Source organism: Nasonia vitripennis (assembly GCF_009193385.2).
Source record: "Nasonia vitripennis strain AsymCx chromosome 4 unlocalized genomic scaffold, Nvit_psr_1.1 chr4_random0003, whole genome shotgun sequence".
Classification (NCBI taxonomy): domain Eukaryota; kingdom Metazoa; phylum Arthropoda; class Insecta; order Hymenoptera; family Pteromalidae; genus Nasonia; species Nasonia vitripennis.
Window position 1 is genome coordinate 4,841,733 of NW_022279638.1, and position 23,132 is coordinate 4,864,864.

At 38.4% G+C, this 23,132-nt stretch overlaps 1 protein-coding gene across 16 annotated transcripts in view; it reads left to right on the top strand.

Moving 5' to 3' along the window:
- LOC107981432 (putative thiamine transporter SLC35F3) overlaps positions 1 to 23,132 on the top strand; it is a 671,722-nt gene that overhangs the window by 371,150 nt on the left and 277,440 nt on the right. The gene's annotated exons all lie outside the window — the stretch shown is intronic.

The window sequence follows — 23,132 nt, forward strand, 5'->3', positions numbered from 1 at the left end:
TAAATCTAAGGCGTGTCCCACGCTGTTGTCACAATTTTAGCTATGTGACAACTGCCAATGAACAAATTACTTTTTATGGTTGTTATATTTATGAAAAACACGAAAATTGATTTGAAATCATATTAGCAACTTAAACGTTTCAGTGTTCACCCTACTAAAAATATCACGTGATTCAACAGGTAATAATTACACGATAATCTTGTGATTTACCATGTAATAATTACATAATTAGCAAATGAGATTTTTGACCAATTTTTCACGTGACAATCATGTGCTAATTATGTGATTTATTTTTTAATTTTCAATAAAAATTAATAAAAATATTAAAAATATTAGAAATACGTACAATTTATAATAAATAAAGATTAAATTGTAAAAAAAGTTAATAAATAAAAATCATTTTCTGTGATCGCGGTTTGAATATCTCAGCTTGATAATCCATTGATTTACCAACTAAGCAATCGTTGTCTTTGAATGATAATGTATAAAAGCAATTCATAGAAGTATAAATTTGATTTTATCTGCACACTTTTTCTAATAGAAATAAATTTTCTATTTAATGCGGACATAATTGTAAAAACTAAATTTAATATTAATAAAATTATAATTAGTTGTAATAAATAATTTAAAAATTATCAAAATTCGTAGTTTAACTTTATTTTATATATGTCAAGCATCAAGTTTAGCGAGTGAGATAAGATCAGCTGACTAGTGGTTATTAAAAAAAAGTTACGATTTTCAAAAATATTATTTTAATGCACACTTGCCGTCCTATCGTCTTCAAAAGATTGTTGTACTTAGAAAGATGAGAATTGCATAGCCAAAATTTAAAGAAATTATCGCAAATTAATTTTCAATCATAATTGTTTTGCTAAAAGAGAAATTTTTGAAGCAAAATATTATGATCTTTAAAAAGTTTTCATTAAAATCTTCAAGATACATTACTCAAACATTAGCATCTAAGACATATCAGACAAGAAATCATTGGAGACAAGTTAAAAAGCAAATTCGAAGTATAATAGGGTCGCGCTGCTCCCCAACGGTACAGTGTATAAAAAACTTATACTTGCCATCGGGGGCGCTACCACGCCCCTTGATAGTCTTAAAATTTATTAATGTAATTACAACCAACTATTATTAAGGGGCGTGTTGGCACCTTGATAGCAAGTATAAGTTTTACACACAGTTCCGTTGGGGTGCACCGTGACCTATAATACTTTGAATTCGCTTTTTAACCTAAATGCATTTTATTATCTCTAATGATTTCTTGTTTGATATGTCTTTGATGCTTATATTTGAGTAATGTATCTTAAGGATTTTAATGGAACCTCGAATTTTTGCACGTAATTATTATACACGTAATTTATTGAACACTAAAAATTAATTCATTAAAATTAAACACGATATTTTTTAATTATAATTAAGCACATTTTGTTCTGCACAAAACAATAAAAGTGAATAATTTTGTTCACAAATAAAAAGAAATTTGAAGTTAACAATTGTGTTTAAATTTATTGTGCACATATACTTAATTGGCGCTACGAAATACTCGTATTAAATAATATTGTACACTTGAACACATTTCGTTCACAATTATTCTGCACAAGCTGGCTTTATGTAAAATAATTGTGCACGCGTTACTGCTTTTACGAGTTAATTTTGTGTACAGTAAAATTGTACACACGTTGCTGTTATTGCTCGATGATTTTGTGCACAATAAAATTGTACGCGCGTTGCTGTTATTGCGCTCGATCATTTTGTGCACATTAAAATTGTACGCGCGTTGCTGTTATTGCGATCGATGATTTTGTGCACAATAAAATTGCGCATACGCTGTTGCTGCTGTAACTTGATTTGCCAGTGTATATGGGCGTTTATAGATGGCGTTACTTGTCTCATAATCACACGAGCAGTGCTGGGGGTCACGATTATTCGGAGGGTCGCTTAAATGCCAACTTCAGGGGGCATCGCGGAAAGAGCGATCTGATTTGTCTCCTGAAGTCAGCCATCGGGCGACCCTGCATCAATTTGAAAATGTTCGAATTACCGGTGGCTGCGCCAATGAATAAGAAAATGTCAATCTAAACCTAAAAAACAAGAAGATGCCCATGCACAGCGAGATGCAAATGAAAAAAAAAACTAAAATAAAATCTCCTAAAACAATTTACACGAGGCACAGTAATGTGCTGACATAAAACGAAAATATTAAATCCTAAGCACATAAGCCCACACAAAATACAAATTAAAATACAAAATCCTAAGCCTGATCTAAATCAATTTATCTAATACGTAGAGAGATAAAAGTATTACATTTTTAAATATGTTGGCACGTTATAGGAAGGCGAGCGAGCGCAAGAGTAAGATTAAAAACTAAAATCCTTAAACCCACCTACCCCATTCAGTAAGAGTTTTAGTCAAAATATTTTTTCAAATGCGTCGGCACATTAAAGCGAGGCGAGCGAGAGCAAAAGTAGCATCAAAAACCAAAATTTCTAAACCTACCAATCTCACACAGCAAGAGTTTCGGTTTTGCCTAAAGGCAAGAGTTTGATTGAGGAATCTTATTATGAATTAATTAATCTTATTATTAATCTTACTATTCCGCTCGCTCACCACCCTTCAACGTGCCGACATATGTAAAAATTTAATATTTTCATCTCTCTGCGTATTAGCTGGTAAATTGATTTAGATCAGGCTTAGGATGTTGTATTTTGATTTTGATTTTTGTGTGGGTTTATGTGCTTAGGATTTAATATTTTCGTTTAGCATCTTTCTATGCCTGGTGTAGATGGTTTTAGGAGATTTTGGTTTAGTATTTTTATTTGCGTCTCGCTGTGCATGGGGTAGGTAAATTTAAGTTTATGGGATATATTAGTAGAGTCCGCCGTTCTCTGCTGACGGTGCATTGCCTGCGCCGTCGGCAGCGGCGACCCGAGCCGTCACCAGAGAGTCTGGAGCTCGTCCGTGACACGCCCGGACGGCGCTAGCTGATGCCCTCGTCGTCTCAAAAAAAAAAAAAAAAAAACAGGCTATCCAGGAACGACTCACCAGAGGTTCCCTTACGAAAATATTCTGCATATCTGACTGTATGACATCATGCATGAACTACTGCATAGACATCTGCACAAAAAACTATAAACATTTATGTTATTTTGAATGAACTTGTTGGTTCTATGTACATATTTGTACATGAGTTTCAAAATGCAAACATGCTTTATCGAATATTGTATACAAAAATGTAGCATACAATACTGATCATCGTATTAAGGCTATATTATGTACGTAAATTTTAATACAAGCACACATTACCTGCAATAAATTCTGCTTAAATTTTTGCATGATTTCTTTATGGCTCTTACAGTGGATATATCGCAGTGTCTTATATTTTCTGTTATAATTTCTGTTATATTTTCTGCAGGATTTTTTTTATACGGGGAAAGGTCCAAGTTGTTGTCGATGGAATATTGAATTTCTAATCTTTACCCTATCTAATTTTTATTTTTCAAAATTTTTACCCTCACTTGTGGATGGGGGTTAAAAGGTTACTGCACGTGCAGAAATCGTGAGAAAATATGTTAAATACTTAAAAGTTATTAGAAAAAAAAGCTTAGCTGACGTGAATGATCATGCTCCCAAAAATCCTAATTAAACCGTACACCAGCTCCGTTAAAGATCTTCGTAGCATCCATAGAGGACGACTCGTGAAAATTTTTAAAGTTCAAACAACACTGAAGTTGCATACACGAATGTATCAGCAGTAGAAACGTAAGGTCACTTCAGTCTTGTTTATACTTTTCACGAGCCGTCTTCTGCGGAAGCTACGGAAATCTTCAATGGAGCTGGTGTACGGTTGAATCAGGATTTTCGAAAGCATCATCATCGACGTCAGATAAGCTTGTTTTTCTAATTATTCTATAAGAATTCAAAATTTTTTTTCTATACGGAAATTAATTTTCCTAAGCGGGATGCATGTTTAAGTAAAAAATAAATATACTTGGTTTTTAATTTGTTATTTTAGGCAGTCGCTTGCTCTTTCCAGTCTTTGTACGGCGGTAACGATCGTTTTTGACATTCCATCGACAAGGACTTGAACCTGTCCCCGTATAAAAAAAATCCTGCAGAAAATATAACAGAAGACACTGCGATATATCCACTATAAGAGCCATAAAGAAATCATGCAAAAATTTAAGCAGAATTTATTGCAGGTATTGTGTGCTTGTATTAAAATTTACGTACATAATATAGCCTTAATACGATGATCAGTATTGTATACTACATTTTTGTATACAATATTCGATAAAGCATGTTTGCATGTTGAAACTCATGTACAAATATGTACATAGAACCAACAAGTTCATACAAAATATTATGCACACATGTATGCACAGAATAGTGCAGTAACTCATGTACGAATTCCGCGAATTATGTGCAGATATTCCACCATAATAGCATGCACAGCAACCTGCATATTCTATGATGCAATATCTCATGCAGATAATCGTGCATAAATGTTTACAGTTTTTTGTGTAGATGTCCATGCAGTAGCTCATGCATGATCTCAGACAGTCAGATATGCAGGATCATATGCAGAATATTTTCGTAAGGGTTGCGTGTATGCTTGAGTGTGTATGTGTTTTAAGTGTTGCAAAAAAATTTCTGTCTTGTGTGTCATGGGATGCCAGAGGCTTGAGCCTCGCGAGGTGCTGATTGGGGTTCTAATCCAAAGGTGTGTATAGTATCTGAGTGTATGTCTGTGTTGTGAGCCCGGGTGTTTTCCGACCCTGGCAGCCGCTGCTGTCTTACATTTCTTTCGAGCGGAGCTTTTACAAAAGATTATAAAATGATTATTATGAATATTTGGTTGTTACCGATAGGCTTACATGATTATTAGAATGTCTTTATGAAGCACAAAAATTATTTGACTTATTCTGGTACATATATGTGAAAATTAACCTAGATACAGTATTTATTTTCAGCTTGATTATCGCTGAGCGGTCTGTTCTAAATAAGCACCTTAAGTTTCTTATATACTATATCAACCTAACTGTAAATTGTTATATATCATAAAAGTTATATTATCAAAAGTATAAAATTGAAAAAAGGACTTAATTGTAATTGATTATGTATTAGGGCATTGTTCATGATGATACGCAGTTTGGCTTATTTGTAATTGATATTCATAGTTATAGTTAAAAAAATAGTGCGGATAAGAATTTTCTTTTTATTCTTGATTCGGCTCGGCGCGTTTTTTCTCTCGTGAATACCTGTTCATCTGCTCTAGCATAAGGAGAGACTCTTGCTGTTTGATAAAGCGATTTATCGCTCCGTTCGAACGCAGCCGATAGATTATACAGCCGATTGTGATTGTGATAGCTATAAATATTACGGCTGATGTTAAGGACCACTCGAAGATTGAAGTTGTGCTGCCCAGATTTTCGAGCTCGAAGGCGGTCGCCTTCCTCTGCGCGATTTCACGTGCTTTACTTGCAATCTCGTATAAACTCGCCCCTGCTTTTAGATTTTCTAATTTGACTCCGTGCAAGCTTTTTACACGATTCGCTGCCTCGGATGCGATTGCGTTTTTGAATTCGGCTTCGGCAATTTCTGATTTATTTAGTAGCTTAATTATTTTGGATACGTTAAACTCTATAGTTTCGAATTTTGATTGATTTAAGTTAGTCGAAAAAGCGCGGGACGCAGTTAAGCGAGCGTTACGTGCTCGGATCGCAGGCATTGGATGAAGATATCTTCTGGTGATTTGGCGGAAAATATCCACGAGTTCGCTTTATGCAGTCTCAACCAGAAGGTATCTCTCAGCTGCCTGAATCTAATGTCGCACACTTCGGCATTAGAGACTTGTCGACCCGACGCGATCTTTACTTCGCAAGCGGCATTGCTTCTTATTTCCCGCACTGGCTCTGGATTTACTGCGATCATTAACTTGTCGAGCCTTCGAAGGCTAGTCACCTCTTCCGGTAATAAGGGCATGTAAGTACGATTTGATTCACTAACCGTGAAGTAGTTGTACTCTGACCAAATGTACGCTGCCAGGTAAGGAATATTAAAAACTTTTTGGATTGCCGGTAGCGGCGACGCTTTGAATAAATTATATCTCTAAATGTCGAATAACGGTATAGCTATCTGATAGATTAAAAATCCGTCTGATAACAAAACAGTTAATTTGGAAATCTTCATAATAGGAATGGTTGCAAACCCTTCCTCTGGCAGCGGAAATCTGGCATTGGTTACAGAGTTCGCGATAGTTCTGGCTGCGTCTCGAATTGTATCTGGGGGCACAATGCGCGGATGCACCATTCCTTTCGCTGCGAATAAAATTGCATCCGTCAGGACTTCCGAGTCCAGGCTAAACTGTCTAAGTGCATCCCTCATTTCTGCCATTGCGTTTTGAGCTCCCAATTCTCTGAAAATAGAAGCGGTCTTGTCTTCTAAAACTTCTATGATATGATGATATCTAAAACTTCTATGCTTCTAATTTGACTACTCTATCGCCTAGATCAGATAGCTCGCGTTCGACGACCTCCGTCTGCTCAGCTAATAGGGCCGTTGTTTGGCGCGTATCATCGGCTATGAGTTTAATCGACGCCTGAATTTCTCTCTTGTCGTCTTCATCTAGGGTCCCGTATAAAAATTTATGGATGAAACCGACGAAGGGGAGTAGAGATCGGCGGGCGCGATGCTGCTCTCCGTCTGCTGCGTTGACGAGCAGCAGATCTAGGACGCGTTCCGCTTGTCGCGTGACTGATGTCGCTTCCTCGATTAAACTTGTATTTTGGCACCTAGAACCGCACGCTTGTACGATGTTCGAAGCTGCATTCACCAAGACTACGCTCGCTTCGAAGTATGAACGCAAATTCGTCTTGTGAATGATCTTCCAGTCTGTACTGGACGTCGCTAGCGGCGCAATCTTTTCTGTGATCAAGCCTAAGTTTTCTTTCAATAAGTAGATTGGGCGGTTGCGGTTCCTTTCGGCACTGATGTCGTTTTCCATATGGGCGCGGGTACTGATCGCTCTGAAAAACGAACGATGTTTTTGACCGATCTTATTTGGAAAAATAAATGTACCGCTTGGCTCACCGGGCTGTTTTGATGGTTTCTCCATTTTTTGTTTGTTTAGGTCTTTAAACAATTTTTGCGTGTCACCGCGCACGCCCGGTGCCGCGCAAAAAAAAAACAGTAAAGAAAAACGACTATTCCTTGGGCTGTTCATCGAAGCTTTCCGACCTAACTGCAAGTTCACTCGGCCGGTGAATTTTATCAATGTGTACGGTTTTTACTACTTGACCGTTTTGGATTTTTACGTTGTTCGTTGCTCGGTTGACTTTGATTACTTCGAAGGGGCCCTGGTATTCGGTGACAAATTTACCCTCCCGGAAATGTTTTATGTTTAGCTTTCGGTCGTAATAATGTTTTGACCTGTATTTTGAGTGAACAAGGTTCATCGCCGCCGTAGTTTGGAGTAAGGTCAAATTCGACGTCATATTATCTATATATTCGTTGTAGGATAATACATCTCCAACACGAGGAAAGCTCGATGGAGTACGTGGCTTAAATCCAAACAGCAACTCGTGCGGCGAGTAGCGAGTACTTTGATGCTCGGTAGAGTTGTATGCGTGCTGGCACAATGCAGTCCACTCATCCCACCTATCGATTTTCTTTACGTATTTACGTAAGTATTCGGTGAGAGTGTGGTGCATCCGCTGTATGGACCCATTTGACTGCGGATGGTATGCCGTTGTACTGAATTTTTCTATACCGAAAATTGCAGCAAGTTTTTCCAATACTTTATTTTGTAAATGGGTCCCCTGATCAGTTACGATGGCGGCTGGCGGCCCAAACACGCATATAACCTTTTCAGTCAATACTCTCGCTACTTCGTTCGCGTTGGCGAACCGAGTTAGAGTAAGAATTATGTATTTAGTGAGCATATCCTGAATTGATAAAATATATTTATTTCCTCTGTTCGACGCCTCCAGTGGCCCGTAAAAATCCATGGCAATCTGGTCGAAAGGCATGGCCGGAGTATTGCTAGTTAGCATTGGCAACCTTGTTTTTATTCGTACTAGCTTGTTAGTCATGCAAGTCGAACAGCGGGCGACAAATTTCTTTATATCTTGCCGCATGTTTTTCCAATAAAAGTCGTTGGCGACCTTCCCGTACGTCTTACTCAGGCCGTGATGGCCGCCCATAGATGCCTCATGGTATTGCTTGATTACTTTATAGCGCAAGTTCACCGGTGGTACAGGTGCGCCCATCGCCCCTGTTATTAGCGCCGATGTCGCATGCCGAGGCATCTGCTGCATTTGGTTGCAGCGGACCGTGTGGGCTCTGCCTGGTCGGCGACTCATTGGGCTCTTGTGCCGGATACACCTCGTCCTTGGTTGGGCTTCGCTGAGGACTGTCAGCGGGAGATGGACACGCGCTACTTAGTTAATCGCCATGATTGTTCGGGCTTACTCCTGGTGATGGTTTGACAGGCGATTGATTAGCAATCGATTTTTGATCGCTTCCGCAGCGTTCGCCCTTTTCGCTATTTTCGGACTCGCGAGTTTTGCTTCGATTGTCTATCACCCATCCTTTAGGTTTTCAGTTTCGTTATCTTCCGAGCACTGGGGAGCGTGGCTTCTCCTCATCGCTGTCGCCCGAAGGCGAAGGCGCGCGTCGTATCTCGGGTAATTTGGCGGTATGTTGCCGAGCCTTCACGCGGTCGTATGGCGTAAAGTGTAGTCCCGATAGATTTAAATGTACCATGTCGGTAGCGCCGTCCACTACGATATGGCAGAAAATACGTTTGCTCTGTGTTACGTCGTAATGTATGCACACGTTTATTTTAAAGGCATGCGCAAAGAGGAATGCGCAGTCGATGTTTCCGTATTCGGACTCAGAGCGCAAAATCTCTCCACAGGCGTGAAGCATTGGCGACTAGAGGAGGAGCTCTCTTAACTCGGTCGCTGATAGATGCAACTTTGCTATTTTTATTAGGGAGAAGAACAGGCAATTGCCGGCGGGAGAAATTGTAATGTCGTCCGAGCGCACCAACTCGACCAGTGGTTCTGCACAAAGGTTTTTATGTATATACTTTTGTATCAATACGTTCCCTGAGCTGGCCGAGGAGTTCTCGTCCGATGGTTCCGGCTTTCTTTCATAATTCCTAGGTATCCCTTCGAAGCTTTCAGCTGGGCCGACACTCTCGTGATCTGAGAGTGTGCTGGAATTCGCGGTACCGATGGCTTGGGATTTGAGCTGCTTGGTAGGGGTCGGACTCTTATCTTTTCCGGGACCGAGTTTGTTTTTATCGAGAGCTGCTGGGCCAGCGTTCAGCATATCTTTGATGTTATTAAAATTTTCTGAGCAGCCCCCAGTTCTTGGCTCACTGCAGCTCGGAGCGACGGTTGATTGATGCTCGTGCACCAAAATCTGTACGCCGTTTTTCCCATTAACCACCTGTCCTTCTACGCTGAACGCCAGTTTTCTCTTGGTACCGTCACTTCCCCATGGCCAACTTGCCGTCATATTAGATACCTTCTTAGTACCTAATAGTGGTTCTATACGAGGTGACTCGATCGACATGTTCTTCCCTGCGGATTCGTCCGCTGAAATGTGTCGGTCCGTGCTTACGTTCGATGAAGCTTTGCTTACTGGGGATCCGGCTTGACTCTTGGACTTAGGTTTTGTGTTCGTGAGTACAATCCGAGGCTCATTTTTTTTCCTGAGATGCTGGGCGTCAAGGCAATGCTCGAAGGTGAACTGCTTGCCGAGAATTTAAAGCTCTGTAGAGATTCTAAGTCTGCACGCGTTTTCCCTGAGGGCGGTACTGCTTTCTCGGTATCGCTGCTACTAGATGCACTAGGTTCGTATAGCTTTGTTGATTTTGCGCTTTGTTTCGCACTACGAGTTACGGGGCCTGCTGGCTCGACGTAGCTTAAATATTTTGAGAGGTCGGGGGGCAACTTTACGCCACCCCTGCTGCTTGCAGCGACGGAGGTGCATATCGATTGCATCGATACGTCTGAGTCAGATGTTCGTCAATTAAACTTTCGTTGAATCACACTGGCCAATTTTCGCTACATCGCAGAACTCGATCAATTCTTTTAGAATACTTTCGATGCGCTTGCTCTCGTTTGGTTCTAAACGATACCTGCTTGATGACCACACACGCTAAGATGCATTCTATGTTTATTTTTCAGCAATAATCGCGCCTGTACGTAGCTTTGCAGTCACCGATTTCGGTCAACCAGCGTAGATTCACAACCTCGTCGCCGTCGAGGACGTCTAAGAGTATACGGCCTATATAAAAGCTATTTTCGACGTTTCTTATCGCTAAGTATTCGCCCGCTTTGTAGATTATGCGTTTCAGCTTGCGCTTTGCTCTTATACGCGTGCTTTTGTTTGAGCTTGCTGAACTGGTTGTCGACAATTTTATTTTACGATCTTTATCGATACCTTGCCTTTTTATGGCGCGAGTACGAAATATTCTTCTCGGAGGAGCACCTGTTTCTTCGTCGGGGCTTTCTATGATTTGCTTATTAGCCAGTTTGTATAACTCCGCTCGAGGAAGGTCCGGATTAATTTGACCATCCGTGATCATCGGATTTCGCGAAAGAGCATCTGCGTTGGCATTCTTTTCGCCGGGGCGATACACTATGTCAAAATCATAACCGACCAAGGCGGCTTTGAGGCGATTAAACCTGAAGTCTGGCTTTTTTGTGTTATGAAAATGCTTCAAGCTCTCGTGGTCCGTCACGACTGTGAACTTCCTACCGTATAGATAATAGCGGCATTGCTCTTTTGCAAACACTATTGCCAGCAGCTCTTTGTCGTATATGGGATATTTTAGTTCGCTGCCTTTCAAGCAGCGTGAAGCGTAGGCACATAGTTGGTCTGCGCCGAGTTTTCCCTGGCTCAAAATTGCGCCGAGGGCCCAATCACTGCTGTCTGTCGTGACAATGAAAGGCTGCGATATATCAGGAGCTTTAAGAACTGGTTCTTTCGACATGAGTTCTCGCAATTTGTTGAACGCGGTCTCTTGTTCCTCGCCCCAGACAAATTCTGCGTCTTTTTGTAGGAGTAAGAACAGTGGTCTAGCGATTTTGGCGAAATCCTTGATGAACCGTCGATAATAACTGAACAGGCCAACCGTCTGCTTCAGTTTCTTCGCGTCAGTTGGCACTGAATATTTAGCCATCGCCCGTGTTTTCTCGGGATCGGTGCGAATACGACCTCCGCCCACTATATGCCCGAGTACATGTGCCTCTTTTTTTAAAAATTGGCATTTTTTGGGCTCGACTGTCATATTGGCCTCGAGCAGTCGCTCTAGTACTCGGCGTAGCCTTTCTTTGTGTTCATCCAGTGTCTTGCTAAAGATCATGAGGTCGTCGAGATATATCTCAACTTCCTCGCCTTGCAAGCCCTTCATGGCCAATGACATTGCTTTCGTAAATGTTATAGTCGCCTCCTTCAGACCCATAGCCCTTCTGCTGAACTGTAGCAGCTGATTGCCATGTCTACCGTCAGGAGCGTAGAAAGCGGTCAAATGGGCCGATTCTGGGTCCATTTCGATCTGATGATATCCTTGCTTTAGGTCCATCACGTTAATGTAGTTAGCTGCGCCCAAATGTTCCAAAATGTCGCTCGTGAAAGGCAGAGGGTGACAACTGCCTTCTGTTTCTTCATTGAGCGCTCTAAAATCTGTCACTAGGCGGAAACGCTTGTTTCCCTGTGCGTCGGGCTTTTTTGGCACGATCCATAGTGATGACGAATAGTTAGAATTTGAGGGTACGACGAACCCTTGCTCGCGGAGCTTCTCTAGCTCTCTGAGCATGTTTTCTTTTAGGGCTGGCAGTAATCGAAATCGATTGCTTCTTATCAGTTTGTAAGACTTAAGCACAATCTTGTGGTTAAGCACGTGCGTAGCTGGCAGTGGGTCGCCATCTAGCCCAAAGACTCCTGGAAAATGGCTGATGATTTCCCGTATATAACCGATTTCCTCGTTGTTGCATCCCTCCAAGTCTGCCAGTTTTAGGATTTTTTCGACTCGCTCTATTTTAGCTTGTTCGTCGGCAAGGAGTCTTCTATTTAGGAACTTTACCTCCTTATATTTATCGCCTTTTTTATTTATGTCGAACATTCGCCGCAGATTTGCTGTGAACTTAGCGGTACTTTCAGCTGAGCCGTCCCCATCGGCCTGATACAGCGGATTTTCTTCCATTGTCTCGCACTCGAGAAGTTCGATTACTGGGTTTGCTATCGAGATCTCTTCATCGCTAGTATTGATACATTCCGCATAAACTCTGCCGTTTCTGTTTTCGGCTACGAAATTACCAAAGAGGATGTCGGGATGGACATTTGTTATGGGCACCCACCCGACTTTCACGTCGCTATTTTTGACGCGAGCTCCGATTATCATCTTCACCCTTGGGGGTATCGTCACACGCTCATCAGACTCGAACGGAATTTGCTCTTTGCCGAGTCTTAGGCATTGGTCAGCTACATCTACGCAACCTCTGTGCGCGTCTATGATGTCCCACCCAATGATTCCCGAGTTTTCTATAGGGAAATCATTGGGCACTATGTGGACGTTGCAACCCTTGCAGCTTTATTACTGTTTGGCCCAGCATGTGCGATGCTCCTGGCGTTACGCCTTGGATCTTGATAACTTTGCTCGTGTCTATAGGATAGCACGCCGCTAATTTTCCTCTTTTTACGACGGAGATGTCCGCCCCTGAGTCCGCGTAGAATGTACCTTGTCCCTCTATTAGCTGAGGGCTATTAAGTTTAACGATTGGAGGTTGTCTTCCTGCTAGTAAAAATCTAACTTTAGCAGTCTCGAACTTCTCGTTTAACGCGGCTTCGGGTTTTTCTTCAGATTTTGATTTTACATTTTGTTGGGTTTCTGCTGCCGTCGGATTTTTTGTGGGCTGATTATTAGTTGCCGCTTCGTTCACAGCTTTTTCATTTTGACACTCGTCGCATGGGAAACGTGGCGAGCGCCTATCTAGTTTAAATTTTTGCCGTCTTCTGTTGCGTTGTTCGGGCTATTATTGCCATTTTTCTGCTTGTTATCATTTTTATTATTATAGCGGCGATCTCTGTTGCCGTTCTTTTTAGGTTTGCGAGGGGGCCACGAGATCAACCTGTTTTTTGCATGATAAATCAGCGTGCGACATTCTTTCGTATTGTGCGTGTCTGTTTCGCAGTAACAGCACATTTTCTCTGCGCCTTGCTGATTATCCTGCGTGGTGCTTGTTTGTGGCGGTGGTTCGTTGACAGTATGTGCTGATTTAGGAAGAATTCCCTCGCTTAATAATAACCGCAGTTGCGCCACCGGGTCGACAGGACTCACGACGTTACTAGGCGCGTTCCTTGTACCCTGTTTACCTTCACATTCGATGGCAAACGTTATTGCTTGGTTTAGCGTTTTTTGGATGCTTAAGCTGTACCAGGAAATTGAGTGGAGACTTTAGACCGACAAGGAAAGGTACCCAACCCGAACTCACCGATTTTGATGATTTTCATATATGTTGTAGAACATAAAAAAATAAGAGACACGTATTTTTTTTTATCGGCTAATTTTCACTTTTAAGGGGTAAAAACCTCCCCTAAAGTTAACCCCCAAAAAGCGTTTTTTTTAAATATCTCGGCTTAAAATTAATATTTTTCAATGAAACAAATTGGAGGTTATTTCTTACAAAAAGAGCAAGTATTTCATGGTGATTTGAAGAGTAAGGGTAGCATCCCCTATTTTTTAGGGGTTGAAAACATATATGTTTTGGCATAATTTTATAATAAAAATGTTTAAACCGACTAAAAAAAATTGGAAAAAATGTTTAAACATCCTTAATAACAAAATTTAGTTGACGTCTTTCGGTGTTTTCATAAATATTACCCCTAAGGGGGTAAACCATCCCTAACACAAAATAACTGTAAATATGTAATTCAATACATAATATTTCGTAGAAAGTTTGTATATAGAGGTTTTCGAGGTCGCTGATTACAAATCTGTATTAAATTTTGAAAATTCAAAATGGCGGAACCAATAGGACGGAAATATCGAAAAAAAATTTTATATAATAAAAAAGTTTTAAACGACTAAAAAAATTGGAAAAAATTTGTAAACATCTATAATAAACAAATTAAGTTTTTCGATTTTTTCATAGATACTACCCTTTAGGGGGTAAACCACCCCTAACACAAAATAACTATAAGTATACTTCAATCCATAATATTTTGTAGAAGGTTTGTATATAAGGGTTTTCGAGATCGCTCTTTGCAAATCTGATATCAGATTTTGAAAATTCAAAATGGCGGAACCAATGTGGTGGACGAAAATGTCGAAAAAAAATTTTAACTTTCATAAAAACTTGTTATAAATGTGTTATCTTTGTAGCCTGTACATGTGAACTAAAGAGCCTTAAACCCTAAACCCCTAAAGAACAAATAGGCTAAATGGTTGTGCTTTTTAACCAAACCACCTCAAATTCCTAAATTTGTAAACAAGAAAATTCTGTGTGTGAAGCAGTTTTATAATTTCCGTAGAAATTGTTATCAGAATGTTATTGAAATTCCTTTATTGTAAATTCAACTTATAATGTATTTTTGTTTATAATATTAGAGTATAATAATAATCTACAATCTTTTATCTTTTGCCATAGTGCATTTTTTGTATTGAGCATAAAATATATTATTTTACGATGTTTTTACAATAATGGTAGTCCTCATAAAAGTGTTTAAAGCACAATGCTTTTTTGCACCAACCACATCGTACAATTGCAATGTTTGTGCACCCTTCTATTTCACAATGTGTTGCACAAGACTTTCCAAAACTGAAATCTATAGGATTATCAAATTTATCTGGTTTTTCATTGACGTAACCGCTTTTATACCAGGAATATTTAAACAAATCTATATATCTCGGTGAAGACAGTTGGTTGTGAACCAATGATTGAAGTTTAATTATATTATTTCTCACATGTAAATTCATATCATGATCCATTAACATTACATTATCAGAAAATGTTCGGACAAAGTTTTTCCAAATACGGAATCCATAGACATCAAGTGGTTGTATTTTTCCTGTGGTTCCAGTTGGAATTTTTTTATGTTAATAATTTTATTTTATGGCATTGTTTCTTCTATAACTTTGTCACAATGACCACTCCAAGAATCAAGTAATAGTATTGAGTGATGGCCTACATAGGGATAAAATATTTTTTCCAACCAGATTTTGAAGTGATCTGCAATTAAACGACTTACTAATTAACTGATCAACGATATTACAATGTAAAAATTGTTATTAGTTCCCTTACTTGTTGTTAATTTTCCAGATTTGGATGCTTCCACGTACACGTTTTCTGGTCTAAATATGTTTTGTTCTACAATAGGGCCAAACTTGCCACTTGGTTCCTTTAAAACAAGAAATAGCGGTGACAACAGTTGTCCAGTAGCTGATATTAGTGGCTGTATAGTATAACTATGCGTTGTTGCTGAAATTGACTGTACCAGACATTGCACTTGCTTTTCTCCTTCTACTGCTAATGTTCTTCCAGAATGCATTTCTAGCTGAAATCCGCTCTGATCTGTATTATACAAATTTTCGAGTCCAATCCTTGGTATACACGATTTAACGTCATCGATAAATGCTTCAGCTTTAGCCGTAAGTTCTGCACTACTTTCTAGTGTTTTTCTTGTTATGAACTTATTTATATTCCTAGAAACTATACGGTGTGCTTGCTTAAATTTGAGTAACCAATGTTTAGAAGCTTTGAATCTAATATCATCAAAACCAATTTCTTTTTTAGCTTGTAAGGCCCATCGAATTATATCTTCATCATGGATAATTGAACCACTGTCGAGAGCTGCTTGAAAATTATCCAGGGTATACTGACAAATTTGTGCTACTTTTTCTCTATACGTTTATTAATTGAATGAGCCCAACGACGTAGCTGACTAATAGATGATACTTTTTTGAATCTGTTTTGCACTGTTTTGAGACTTAAATTTTGCTTCGTTTTGCTACTTCTCCAAAATTCTACAGCTCTTTTTTTGTATTCAAAATCTAGTTCTTCATTATCTGCTGTACATTGATTTGTTGGTGCTATATCCGGATCAGGAAAATGATGTTGCACTTCATCTTCAATTATTTCCACATTATGGTCTTTATACTCTTCTTGAAAATCCAAAGAGTCATCAGTAATCATTTCTACATCGTTGAAATCATGTGTTGCATCTATTAAAATTTCTTTTATTTTTTCGGCCAACTCTGTTTCGTGATAATTCGTGACACTATCTGGTATGTTTAACGCTTGAAAGTATGCTAATAATAAGTTTAGAACGTTTAACGGATTAATTTTCATTTTTCAATCTAAAATGAAAACAAGCGGTAAAATTTATACAAGCTGTGTTTTTGCATGTAAGGCACGACTGCTACATTTCTACCAGAATAAAACGAGTGAATGTAAATTGAATCAAATCATTAATTTATGCAATGGAGAAGAATTCTCGTTCCACTTTGTGATGTTCGGAAAACTCTATTTTTGGTTTTATTCAACTTTTATTCACTTTGAAATTGAATAATGTAAATCTATATAAAATAACTAAAGAAAATTTTCTACAACTGTATGATACCACTGACAAACAAAAAGACGTACTATTCGTACTTTCCGGCATCGAACTAGAATACCCACAAAACTCACTCACTGCCTAAAAAATAACACAGGCAGCTGAGGTAAACACTCGATGAAAACAATCTAAAAAAAGAACATACTGATTCGCACATATTGTCAACAACTTTTATGAGTGAAAGACATTTATCTGTGGAATTATCATTGAATGTACGATAACATTCATTAAACTAATGAATGCATATAAAATTCCCTTTCAATAACAACGTGTTCTTTAATTGCAAATGAAGTTCGAGTATTAATATTCTTTTATGTATTTTTACCAATAACAAAAATTATCATAGTAATATAATAATAATAATAATAAGAAGAATAAGCATAATTGCAATAGCAATAATAACAGTAATACTGATAATAGCAATGATAATGAAAAATAATAATAATAATTAGAATAATATTTATTATTAAATTTAGATTTTTTGATAAATTCATTAAATCGTAGCAAATAGTATTATTATGGAATTCCAGACTGTAAATATTTTACTATAGATACAATAATCATTACTTCGAGAATTCATCTAAAAAACTTTCGGCTTACGAAATAATTGTAACAATGAATAACTCCCAAGTTTGACAACATTAAATTTTATTACAAAACGCAAAAGAGTTTGATAAACTAATTTTATTAACCTATGTTTTTTCATTTGCAAAAAAGTGTGGACTTTTTGAATTTATAAAATTATATAATTATGCAATTTATGAAATACTTTATAATTTATGAAATTACTTTTGATTGAATTTTGAAATTATGCTAATTTATAAAAGCAGAAAAATAAATAATCTTTGATTGAAACATAAAACGAGACGTTATTTGTTACATACAAAATGATAGAATAAAATATCGGTAATATGTCTATACTCGTGTCTACGGTAAAGCATAGGCCTTCGGCTTGTCTGGAGGTTTGGGGTTTGGAGTCGTTTGGTTAAAATGCACAACCATTTAGCCTATTTGTTCTTTAGGGGTTTAGGGTTTAAGGCTCTTTAGTTCACATGTACAGGCTACAAAGATCACACATTTGTAAACAAGTTTTTTTGAAAGTTAAAATTTTTTTTCGATATTTCCGTCCACCATATTGGATCCGCCATTTTGAATTTTCAAAATCTGATAACAGATTTGTAATCAGCGACCTCGAAAACCTCTATATACAAACCTTCTACAAAATATTATGGATTGAAGTATACTTATAGTTATTTTATGTTAGGGGTGGTTTACCCCCCTAAGGGGAAGTATCTATGAAAAAATCGAAAAACTTAATTTGTTTATTATAGATGTTTACAAATTTTTTCCAATTTTTTTAGTCGTTTAAAACTTTTTTATTGTATAAAATTTTTTTTCGATATTTCCGTCCGCCATATTGGTTCCGCCATTTTGAATTTTCAAAATCTGATAACAGATTTGTAATCAGCGACCTCGAAAACCTCTATATACAAACTTTCTACGAAATATTATGTATTGAATTACATATTTACAGTTATTTTGTGTTAGGGGTGGTTTACCCCCTTAGGGGTAATATTTATGAAAACACCGAAAGACGTCAACTAAATTTTTTTATTAAGGATGTTTAAACATTTTTTCCAATTTTTTTTAGTCGGTTTAAACATTTTTATTATAAAATTATGCCAAAAAATATATGTTTTCAACCCCTAAAAAATAGGGGATGCTACCCTTACTCTTCAAATCACCATGAAATACTTGCTCTTTTTGTAAGAAATAACCTCCAATTTGTTTCATTGAAAAATATTAATTTTAAGCCGAGATATTTAAAAAAACGCTTTTTGGGGGTTAACTTTAGGGGAGGTTTTTACCCCTTAAAAGTGAAAATTAGCCGATAAAAAAAATACGTGTCTCTTATTTTTTTATGTTCTACAACATATATGAAAATCATCAAAATCGGTGAGTTCGGGTTGGGTACCTTTCCTTGCGAGTAAAAATTGCTTGAGGGCTTCGGTATCTGCTTGCTGTAATTTAGACGCCCTATCGGATTCGGATATATCCGGAGCACATCCTATAATTGTCCTCAACCTATTATATAATTTTTCGGCACGCATGCCGTAATCGTTCGCCGATTCTAATACGCCCTGTAGAAGCGTGCGAATTTCGTCCTGTATTTGGTGGGCAACGCCGATGTTCGCGAAATGTAGGGTCAGATCTCGTAAAAATTCATCGATAGTTTTATAACGGGCTATTCGTGAGCGATATCCCTCCGTGGACTTTCCTTGCAGCCTATTAGCGACGTGCATTAAGAGGAACTCCTCATTTTCGGGTCCAAACCTATTCGGGTCCAAACCTGCGGAGGTAGCTGCTTGTATCTGAACAGCTGCTTGACTCGCCCGACGGAGAGCTGCTTCGCTTCCGCAGGTCTTTTTCGCGAGCTTTGTGGCTTGCGCGGCTGATCGCAATGAGCTCAAGCTCCGATTCGAATTCTAATTCGCTTTCGACGATGGCTTTGTGCTGATAGATATGCAATCGGTGATCTTTGCTTAAACTTGGGATCGAGCTGGCGTGGGCAACTCGTGGTTTCCTCGGACTTAAAATTTTTTCTACTGCCGCCGTTGGTAGGCAGGCGTGCTCCTGGACGCGATCTACGCACCGGGTTTTGCGCTCGTACTTTCGCGTGGAAATTCTGCTACTCACCGAGGACCTTCTGCTCGAGCTACGGCCCAAGACCATCTGCTCGATTAATTGTTTCACCTGCTCGATAGTGACGCCCTGTCTCTCGCCCAGCGTCTGAATTGCAGATTTTTCGTTTGTGCGTGGGCTATATGGTAGTGTCTCCGGACATGCCGGTGCTGAGCCTTGGTCGATCGCCTATTGCTCTGCGGTGGCTGCGATATTTTTACCGCCGCTGGGAATTGGTACCCCCGCGATTAAATCCGCATTTTTCCAAATGATGTTTTTAATGCCCATTAAATTCGTCATTCCGTTCTGACATCGCTCGTTAATTGCAAGTCGCTCGGGCACCTCCAACGGTTCCCCATATCGCCGAAAAAATGTTCGTGAACAATGTTTTCGCTTAAGCATAGATTGCCTAGCCTATTTTCCAGGCTTTTTAATTCATTTGGCTGTGCCGCGCTCCCGAGCTTCAACGCGCAGTTATTTTGATCGTTCGGGAGTATGCTAGACCGTAGCATAACGCTGTTTTCTCTGAGGCCTCGCTCGGGACTCTCTTCGTCCGATAATTCCGATTTATCGGTATACCGGCCCTCATTCATGCACTTTTCTATCGCGTCCCTTTGAGATGCCGTCCAACCCCGTTTTGATCGATCTGGAATCGTCGACAGGGGACCTTAACGCAGTCACTGTTGCTCTCTGCGATCTGGGCAACATTTTCCGCGTGATTCTAAAAACCGCTCTAGCCCGTTTAAATTGCTTTTTTGGTCCGGTGTTCGGCTGCATTCTCTCCTCGGTTTTGGAACTTTTTACCGCTTGCCATGTCATGTGAATGAGGCCAGACGGGGCCATAATAGCTGCGTTACGCGCACTCAGCTTATGCTAAAGCCTCCTTAAATTTACACGAAGGCCCGAAAATGATAAAACAAAACAAACAAAATGCGACTGTACCGCGAACTAACCCGGAAGCCAAGCTACGTAAAAATATCATGGACAACTTACATTGCGATGATAAGCACGAAGGTTGGGCGCATGATGTCTTGATGGTGGATGTTATCTGCGAGATGTTGTCCGACGGATCGCGCTCGCCGACGGCTGGTCCGCGCCTGCGATTGAGTGCGCGTGGTGGCTGCTTCCGTGGTTGACCCGCGCACCGACGCACAGTGGGAGAAAATGGACAAAATTCGAGCCACGCGTCATTTTTAATCGTAGAGCCATGATTTTTTTTAAACTCTTTAAAAAAGCATCAAGTTTAAGCTACAGGTGCGGAAATTATTGTATCACCTTCCCCCAAACCTATGCGACCCCTAGAAGCCACCCCTACCAAACCACAAGCAGTCTAACTCATCTATCTCAGGGAACGGCGAGTTAAATCGCTTTATTTTTTCTTAAAATAATTAAGCCACACACCATAAGCCAGCTAATAACCTAAATACCTACCCCTAACCCGCTTAACCCCTAGAAACCACCCCTACCAAACCACAAGCAGGCTAACTAGCCTAACCCTGGGAACAGCGAGTTAAATCGCTTTATTTTCTCAAAATAATTAAGCCACACACCAGAAGCCAACAAATCACCTAAATACTTACCCCTAACCCCTAGAAACCACCCCTACCAAACCACAAGTAGGCGAACTAACATAATCCTGGGAACAGAAAGTTAAATCGCTTTATTTTTTCTAAAAATAATAAAAATCCACTCCACAGGCCAGACCGGAAACACGCAGAATCGTATAACCACGTAATTCAAGATATTATTACAAGTAAATTAGTCACATTAATTGTTAGCTGTAATTGTTGAATGAACTGCTATTAGTCATCTGCGTTGAAACAGATTTAAGCCCCTTTACCACGTCAAGGTTGCAGTCTTCAAAGAGGTTTTTTTGTTGTTTTTTTTGTTTTTAATTTTTTTTTAGTTTTTATATCTGTAATGTTTTATAATTTTTACATAGCAAAGTTGAGACATTTATTGAGGATTAGAATTACTGAATTATCATTTCATCAGAAATGTTTAAGCTTGTGAAGTTAATTCTTTAGTTTTTTTTTCTTCAACATCTCGCAAGCTGCTTATGACTGGATCTGATAAAACTAAGCAATAATGAATTCTATCTTCATTCGTCTTTCTTCTTTCATACATTCGGCTTCGAGCATGGCGAAATATTTTGTTATTGGATTCCTGGGCTTCTGAAAAATACCCAATAGGTCCATCAAATGTCCTCATAATGTTACATCCATGTATTAGCACTTTATGCACAGAAGGTGGCATCTTATACCACGGGTAAATTTCTGTTCATTTTTTAGCAGTTTCTAAGCACTATTTTTTAAATGCGTTTAAATTAACTTCTTTTGTGCAAGATATAATTTGTAGAATTACATGCATTCTAATTAATAACTCTTCGTCTACACCTATAATTTGAGATACTGCTTTAGATTTGGCAAAAAAAGAACGTGCCACATTACCTGTGTTAGTTGTTCCAGAACCTTGCTTGACTACATCTACCGTTAAACCAAGTTCGCTCTTTAAAGACTGCTGAACTAACGATTTTCTCTCTTTTTTCAAATCTTTATCTGAACCTCTTGCTGATCCTTTCTTAAAATCTAGATTGTAAGAAATATGCAAAATATATTCCATGGATCGAATCCAGGTGTGTAAGATAGGAAATTCCCATTAGTAAAACTCTGTATTGTCCTGAAGTTTTAAGACAAAATTCATATCATTAATATCTTTAGGACTAACTCCACAAATGTTGCAGCGAGAAGAAGCCTTTTGTTTAGTTAAAACATTGCATACTTTGCCATCTATCATGGTACATTTTATGTCAAGTGCTACGTCAAATGCCATCTCCATACATTCAAAGTTATAATTTTTTATTTTCTTTAGCAATGCTGAAATATTTTCGTAATGTTTCTCATATGATTATTTTCAGCCGGGACGTTCTGTTGATTCTTACTCTATGTATTTATTTTTTGTTAATTTATAATACAGCTGCGACTAAAGAATCAATCAACTTTTATTTCATATTTTCTGCTTCTACATTAATAAACACATGGACTTCAATTTTAATTGAGGATGTAAAATTACTTAACTTTTTTCTTGTATTTCATATCAGCAGTAGTGATTTTTAAGATTTATTTAGAAATGAAATAATGGATACAGACATCATATTGCTTTTCTTAATAAAATAAATACTTAGGTGAAAACGAAATGGTATTTACTTTGTCAATAATAATTTTCTGAAGGGGTATAAAATTTATTAAATAACTACAACGTAGAATTATTTAAGAGCTAAAATAATCTTACTCAATATAGAACACTCATATTTATGTGAATTAATATGGAATCATCCTAATGAGCAAAATTGTATTCTCGACATAGTTGTAAATGATGTAAAAATAAAGTATGCACGTTCTGAAAGACATACACAGCATCTAAGAAACCAACTAACCAAATCATTTTTTCCAAAATATAAACTAAAATGGCTTTCCAAAGAAAGATGTTTTTAAATCGAAACACAAAGAATTTTCTGAAAATTCTTTTGTGGTTCAGTTACTTGACGAAGCTTTAACGTCAAATATAAATACTTCAACATCAAATATGAATACTTCAATATCAATCATGAATAATGAAGCTGTAACATTATTTACTAGTAATACTTCACGTACTTCTGAAAAATTTTCTAATGTTCGTAATATAGGTCGACCTCATATAAGTTATGACAAAGGATGTTCAAAAACAAAAAATAGACGAGCTTGTGAAATCTCTGTAAAGCATTCTAAAGAAGAGCTATCGTTGGCGCTAAAATTAAAAGAACAAACATCTAAAGC